Source organism: Vigna unguiculata, chromosome 2 (assembly GCF_037176805.1).
Source record: "Vigna unguiculata cultivar grain cowpea cultivar isolate G323 ecotype 2 chromosome 2, ASM3717680v1, whole genome shotgun sequence".
NCBI classification, from domain to species: domain Eukaryota; kingdom Viridiplantae; phylum Streptophyta; class Magnoliopsida; order Fabales; family Fabaceae; genus Vigna; species Vigna unguiculata.
This window is the reverse complement of record NC_140793.1, coordinates 2,608,949-2,617,217: the sequence shown is the minus strand read 5'-3', so window position 1 is coordinate 2,617,217 and position 8,269 is coordinate 2,608,949. Positions and strand designations below refer to the sequence as shown.

Sequence of the window (8,269 nt, the reverse complement as noted above, 5' to 3'; positions counted from 1 at the left end):
AAAGAACAGTGTGTATACAGTCACCCCCAAAAAGTAATAGGCTCATTTGATTGAAATAATATGGATCGAGCAATATTAAGAATATGCAAATGTTTGCGTTCAACGATGTTGTTTTGTTAAGGTTTCTTAACACAAGAATGTTGATGTAAAACACCTTTTATAGAAAACAAATTCTTTGACAGATAGCTTTGGAGCATTGTCCAAACGAAAAGCTTTAATAGTGGTGTTAAACTGAGTTTGAACATATGCAAAATCTTAGGAATAAGATGCAAAGAATCATTTTTAGTTTTAAGAAGGTATACCCAAGTAAAGCGACTTTTGTCATCAACAATAGTGGGGAAATAACAACAATCATTATAAGTAGCATGCTTAAAAGGGCCCCACATGTTAGCATGGACGAGGTCAAAATAGTTAGGACTGAATTTATTATGACTAGAAAAGGGCAATTTATTTTGTTTTGAAAGATGACAAGTATCACAATGAAAAGAGGGATCAATATTAGCTAAATGAGTTTTCTTAGAAACAATTTTATACACAGAAGCAGCGATGTGACCTAAACATTTGTGCCAAACATCATATGAAACAAAATTACAAGAGGAAATAATGTTTGTAGGGGAAACAAAATCCAAAACCAAAATCCCTTGAAGGAGTTTATCTATGCCAATCTTCCTCTGGGTGTGAAGGTCCTGCAGAACAAAGAGATTAAGCTCCATAACAAAACGAAATAAGTTGGAAGAGATGAGAGTAGTTAAAGACAGAAGATTGAAGCGAAAAGTAGGAATATAAAGAACATTGTGAAGAAATATGTTTTTGCTTAGTCTTATACTACCAATACCTTCAATCTTAACTCGCATAAAATTAGGAAGTAACACATACAATTCAGAAACACTAGTGAACATGTTATAGAGATTTGAAAAACAACAAATATGGGATGTTGCACCAGAATCCAAAATCCAGCGGGAAGAATTTTTAAAAGAAGAAAAAGGAGAATACCTAGCACATTTGTAGCGACATCAGCAATAGTAGTAGTAGGCATAAGTTTGGTAGAAAGAAGTTGAATTAATTGCTAGCATTGAGTCGGTGTAAGATGAGTGGAAGAAACATGTGAAGTATCAAATTGATTGACAATATTAGGATAACGATTCTTGAAATAGTTGGTTGGTAACCAATAAGCTTATAGCACTTTTCTATAGTATGTCCAATTATATTACAGTGGCTACACTTAGGACGCTGTTTCTTAACATTTTTATCATATGAATTAGGCAAAGGGCATTTTTTATTATCATGAATAGAGAAAGTAAGGAATTCAAAATTTGTAGTGTTTTGATCAACAATTTCATGTTGTACCTCATCTTATAAAATGAGTGAGAAAACATTACTGATATAAGACAAGGGATTAGAGAGGAGGATTTGACCCTAGATTTGGGAGAAGGTGTCGTTGAGACCCATGAGGAACGTCATCACGTACTCTGAGTCAGTGTAAGCTTGAAGAGATTGAAGGCCACCATAAGAACATTGGAATTGGGGGCGATATCCTGACAATTCTTCCCAAATCGATTTATGCTTCGTGTAATAGGCATTGACAAGATTAGGACCTTGCTATAAAGAAACAAGTTGGTGACGAAGCTAGTAAATTCGAGGGTCATTCTTCCGAGAGAAGTGAGTCTTCAAATCTTCCCAGAATTCATGAGCAATGGTTGCAAACAATATATTACCAACAATTTCCTTTGAAATCGAATTGTAGAGCCACGAAATAACAACATTATTTCCTCTAGACTAAGCAGTAAAGAGCGGATTCGTTGTCAGAGGAGAAATGCTGCCACCAACGAGGGGAAGCTTGTTCTTAGCCGATAAGGCAAGAGCCATGGCGCGACTCCATTTTATGTAGTTCTTCTGGTCAAGAGGCTGAGAAATAAAAATCAAGTGAGGACCATCCGGGAGATGTAAAAAGAATGGGTGATCAGGATCTTGAAGAATATCTTTGGCGGGTGGTGTAATATCCTAGTCGGATATTACTAATTTAAATAATAAAATAAAGAAATAAGAATGAAACTTTATTTATTATAATTTCATTTTTCAAAAGTGCGGGAAATTTAAAACTTTATTTCATCATAAAATAAACTTAAATGCATGCTTTATAAAACTCAAAATACAAAAACTAAGTTCAATAATTCAATGATTACAAGTCTTTAAATCTCATAATAACTTTGTAGAAAATTCCCCAAGATAGTTCACGCTCCAGCTTTATGCCTCACCAGATCCACCATCGCCAAACACAAGCAAATAAGGTAAGTGATGAAGATGTGACCACCTCATCAAGTTCCAAGGAGGCCAACCCTAGGAGAATCAGTAGGAGCATGCCAAAAGGGAAGGCATTATCCTCTCTATCTTTATTTTGCATTTCTTTAGTTTCAATTTCTTGAAGTTGGCTGTGGTTGACTATTTTGAGTTGACTTGTTGACCTTGACCTAAGGGTGGACTTGTTGACCCAAGATTAGCTTAACCTTAAACCAACATGCTAATAAATTCCTTAATTTGCTTTTGTAGGAATAAGAAAGGAGGAGGACCACATAGGAGACATTTGGCGTCCTAAGGAAGAGAGAGATGGAACAAGACTTTCTAGAAGCATCTAGAAAGGGGAGGCCCACATGCCTTGGACACCAAGTCTTCTAGAATGTTCTAGAACCTTCCTTTGGGAGCCTTGGCCATGAAGACTTGCCACCTAGATGGCTTGGACGAAAATTCACCCATGTGCACCCTAGGATGACCTACTTTCTAGAACATGCTAGGTTTCTTTTGTAATCCTTTAACTTAGTTGTTTTGCTAAGGGGCCCCTAGACTTGTCTATTTAAGGGGACCTCTAACGCTTGTACAAAGGTTGAACATTTTGGAGAATTTATACACTTTGTGTTTCAACCTTTTGTGAGAGCATTCCTCCTTAGGGAGTGGAGTTCTTTCAAGCCTTATCTTGCCTTGGCAAGTGGCGGCCTACACCACTCATCTTCAAGGTTGCCATGGCTTCTTCTAGCCTAGCCTTGTAGTGGCATGAATCCTCCATTCTTCCCTTTTCCCTTGCTTTCCATTTTATGTTCTTTACTCTTCTTGGCTTATATTGTTTCTATTATATGTTTTCCTTTTGGTTTCTTATTCTCCATCAATCCATCCTCCTCCTCTTAGAACCTTGGAAAGGAACCTTCACATCTAGATAGCTTGCTATCTTAATGTCCAGTGGGGATTTCCTTGGTTTTCTTAATCAATCATCACTATATTCATTAATCTTTTAAAAGGAACAAGATAATCATACATCAGTAAGCTAACAATATAAAACTCATGTATAATTCAAATATTTAACACAATTACATCAAAGGAACATTATCCTTTGATTCCATATCACATGGCCACCACCATGTCATCCATGATCTACGTCTTTAGATGAATACCTCAAGATGTCTTGCTACCACACCTACAAGCCACAACTTGTAGAACACGTGTAGGAAACCTGCTACAGACCATACTCCGTAACGTTAGATGGACTTCCCAATACGAACATAGTTCGTAATGTCCCAAGACTACAAAACTCGCCGGCTAAATACTGAGGAGGGCAATCTATCTGGACCCATTCGTACGAGCCACAACTCACACACTCACACTGGCAACACTCGCCAACCCGAGCCACAACTCAAGGAATGTCACGTGTTTAACCCCTATCTTGAGCCACAACTCAAGGGATACGTTATGAGCCACAACTCAAGGAACATTAAGCAAGCTGACTTTTAAGGTATCACCAAAGCCTTGTAGACCACACAAATCAAAAACAATAAGTCATCTATCTCTGTGTTATCGCCTGACGCTACTTCAGAGCCGCTAGGCGAAACTCACTTCCAGACCGCCTAACGAGGGACACGTGCCACCTCTGTGCTAGTCTTACCCTGGTTCTTTCTCTAATATTTTGTTTGAATATATTATATCTTTCTTCCTTATGTCTTTCACTAATATTGAAACAACATTTTTTTTATGTTTTCTTTTTTTGGGTAAGCATATATTTATTTCAATATTCTTCTTTCTGTTTTTTTATTCTCTTTTTATTTCTTTGAGGAATATGTTTCTTTCAAAGCATGAATTGTTATTCACTTTGACTTTCTTCTTAGAAATCAGTAGTATACCGCTTTCTCATATATAATTTGTCCACAAAAGATCGGTTCTATTGAGATCTTTAAAAAATAGACTCAAGAAATTTACCACTACACGAAAAAAAGAGGTATTTTTATTCCTATCCCTAAATCAAGACATGTTAGCATTCTCTTTCGAAAAAGATATTGATATTCCAGCACATAATCCAACTTTTCTATTGGCTCCTTTTCCTTTGAAACAATAGAATCAATCTCATAAATTCAAACATTTTCCAAATCAAGTTGAATAGAACTTAAAATCTTTTCTTATTGGCAACCAGATCCTGAACATTTCCAAAAAGTTATTCTAAACTCTGAGAGCTTGTTTTAAATTTTGTAACTTTTATTTTTTGTAAAACATAGGACAACCAAAAACATTTTCAGACTAAACTTGTTTAATTAGATCTTTACACCCATGATGTTGCTGCCACATTTTAAAACATCTGAAACAAAAAGGCTTTCAAGGAAAATTAACATAAGAAAAAAAAAACAAAAGGGGGTTATGATTTGAAGAATTTGTAGGGAGAACAGAGTATCTAGAATTGCCCCACTGATGAATACAAGAAAAATTAACTAAAACACGATCCAGTTTCATAATAATCCTACTATGCCCCAATCTACCATTACTCCATGTAAAAAATGGATCTCTACTAGGCAGAGTGAGTAAATAAATCATTGGAATTAATCCAGCTATGAAAATCAGAACAAGCAACTTGGTTATTCACAATTCCCCTTTTAACTTCATCAGAGCCTAAACGGAAACGATATTTTCACTTTATTTTTTCATTCATTTTTTACACCATCTACGTGTCATTCATAAATTTCATTTTTTATTTTTTATTTGTATTGTTGACGTGTAGTATTGAGCCCAACAGTGCTTCACTGTATCAGATAATTTATTTTCGAATTAGTAGGAACCAGAGCCTCTCTTCCTTCTCGTTCTTTCTCTTCCTTCAGAAATTCCAAGCATTGTAAGAGTCTGGTGCGTTGTAGGGTTTCATCTCCTTCTACAACATTAACCTGCTGATTAGAACCTCTACCAACATAAAATTATTTAACAATGTTCTCCATAGATTGGGCAGAATCAGATTTGAAAGACTTTTTCCTTCTACTGTTTCCAAAAAGGGAAAAATTTTCATATTCCAAATATGTCAACATTTCATGCACCACCGAGCTTTAGTTAGTTTTATTAAATCCAGAACAAATCTGTTAACCAATCAAAATCTTTCAAAACCCCATAATTCAAATTCCAAGAACAAACAGCTAATACCTTACATATGTCCTCAAATATGTCCTCAAGAGGCAAAATCAAACTCATAAACCCTTCGTCTAAAGGAACAACTTTCCAAAATCCTAAAGACTTTCATGTATCACCAACTTTTTAGATAAAGATGACTTTTACATTCTTCCAAACCGGTCAGATAAATCTCCTTAAGAAATTTGTACTGAAAGTATATCTTCTTTATTATATGATGATGAAGACAATTGAGATAAACAAATATTATAAGCATTATTTAAAACATGTGCATAGATTTTTCTTTGTAACAAACAAATACCCTCAAATATAAAAATGCAATCCTGCAGAAATAGAACCCATACGCCCCTAAACAAAATCGTAAGAAAAAAATACAAAAATAGAAGTAATAGAAAGCTCAACACCCAAAACCCTAAGTCCTTAGATATCCTTCCTCCACAATCAATGTTACTCAAAAGTTAACGAAAATAAGATTAAAAATGGGGCGAGAGGGGCTCGAACTCAGGATCACTCAGAAGCTATGAGACCTACGCGCTATCCAACTGCGCCATCACCCCATCCATCTTTCGCATGTCCATTCCTTAATTTCTTAAATTTTTTCTTATGTTAAATAATGTAGCTTAAATATTATTTTGGTAAAACAAGCTAATTTTAATTTCTCTGACATTGAAAATAGTAATTTTCAAGTATCTATGATATCATATAACGACTTATATATTTTAAAAAAAGTCAAGTCACTGTTTTTAAGTGATACATAATATTAATATGTATATGAAACCTAAAAAACTTTTTAAATTTAAAAAATATTAGAAACTGAAAGTAGGATTTTTAAATTTTTTTGGGCTGAACATATGTTTAAATTTAACTCATTAAGTATAATCTAAAATCATATTTAAATCTCAGTAAGTTATATTTAAACCTTATTCCAAATGATGTAGTCATCTCTTGTTATTAAAAATTTGTTTATAACTCCTAATTTGTATCCATCTTCCTTCAATGTACCTCATCTTGCACCATTCTCACCTTCTCTGATATTCTTCTTGGACTTACTATATCTTCTTCGTGTCTTAATTTCAATAATTGTAATTTTAAAATTATTAAAACAATTACTTTTTTATGTTGTCTTTTCTTATGTGACCATGTATTTATCTTAATATTTCTGTTTTTCTTTTCTTTTTTTGTTTCTTTGAGGAATGTATTTTTAAAAAGCAAGAATTGTCATTCACTCAATTTTCTTATTGGAAATACCACTTTCTTATATACGAGTTGTCCACACAAGATCTCTGCTATTAAGAAATTTAGGAAATAGATTCGAGAGATTTACTACTCATGAAATATGAGTTGTCTATACAAGAAATTTGAGATCACTTTTAACCAAAAATTTTAACATTCGAAGATTTGAAATTTTTATTTTTAGATAACATGTACCCAAGATCATGTTGTACCACTTAAGATCATGTCATACTAGTTGACAAGTGTCATCACGACCTGCATTTAAGGTAAATAATGCATCAATCTAACATTACAATATGAAATTTAATGTGATGTCCACCTACCATACATTCTTAAAATAGATATAGCATATCTTACTTAGACCCATCTAGACAAGGTCCATGAGAAAAGGTATATAAGTCAATCACTAGGTATAAGATAAGATTTTCTCTTATAACACACACATACTATATTACTTGAATGTCAAAATATTTGTAAGTACCCTATTTCAAGTCAGACACATGAGTAAGGAGAGAACACCTAAGACAAATAAGTAAGGAGAAAATATCTTTGACAACAACACAAGAAAACTTGGAATATTATTAAACTTTAACATTTCTTTTGTTTTTTTAATACGAGACGGTCAACAAGTAGCATATCTTTAGCCAAAATTTTGAAGATGCCAAAATTTTGGTTAAATTACTTTTTTTGTCCATTTTTTCATCCAAAAATTTTAAGTTGCTCCTCTAGTTTTTTAAATCTCAATTTGTTCCCGATTTTTTTTAAAATTGATGTACTTTGATATTTTTCATTAAATATTTTGAAGCGGAAGAATTTTTTTTATCAAAAAATGATAATAGGATTATGTCAATTACACCAACAAATCAAACAATCATCCTTATTCACAACTTCAATTTTGATGAAAAATCTTATTAAAGAAATTTAACGAAAATGATAAAATTGTATCATTTTTTCAAAATTAGAACCAAATTGAGACAAAACAAAAAAACTAGAGAACCAACTTGATATTTTTGAATGAAAATAGGAACAAAAGAGTAATCTCAAAATTTTTATATAAACTAGTAAAAACACTGTATTTACTTTTTTCATGATAATAAAAAATAGGGTTAAATATGTTTTTTGTCCCTTAACTTTCAGTGAATTTTGGAATTAGTACATTTCAAAACTTTGGACCAATTTAGTCCTTCGTCTTTCAAAATATGTGGATTTAGTCCTTTTAATCAAATTTTGTTAGGTTTATTTGATGTTTCGTACTCATTTTAGGATTGTATTTGGGTTGTTTATATTGTTTAACACATTTTTGCTTTAATGTTAAGTCAAATACTAATATAAAACACGCTTGAAATGTCAAATAAACTTAACAAAATTGGATTAAAATGACTAAATCCACGTATTTTGAAAGATGAAGGACTAAATTGGTCCAAAGTTTTGAAATGGACTAATTCTAAAATTCATTGAAAGTTAAGGGACAAAAACATATTTAACCCTAAAAATAAATTATAATTATTGTTATTATTATAATTATAAAATTAAATATAAATAACTTTTATAATTTTACTATAATTAATTTTCATTTATAATGATTAAATTTTAAAAAAAATAAAAAATATAG

General features: G+C 32.5%; 1 long non-coding RNA gene across 1 annotated transcript; it reads right to left on the bottom strand.

The window, feature by feature from the left end:
• Positions 1-472: 472 nt before the first annotated feature.
• On the bottom strand, positions 473-1,968 carry LOC146888199 (uncharacterized). The gene is made up of 2 exons (XR_014992949.1): positions 1,416-1,968; positions 473-686 (listed from the first exon to the last, which is right to left on the bottom strand). It is a non-coding gene; the product is annotated as an uncharacterized LOC146888199 (long non-coding RNA).
• Between the last annotated feature and the right edge of the window lie 6,301 nt (positions 1,969-8,269).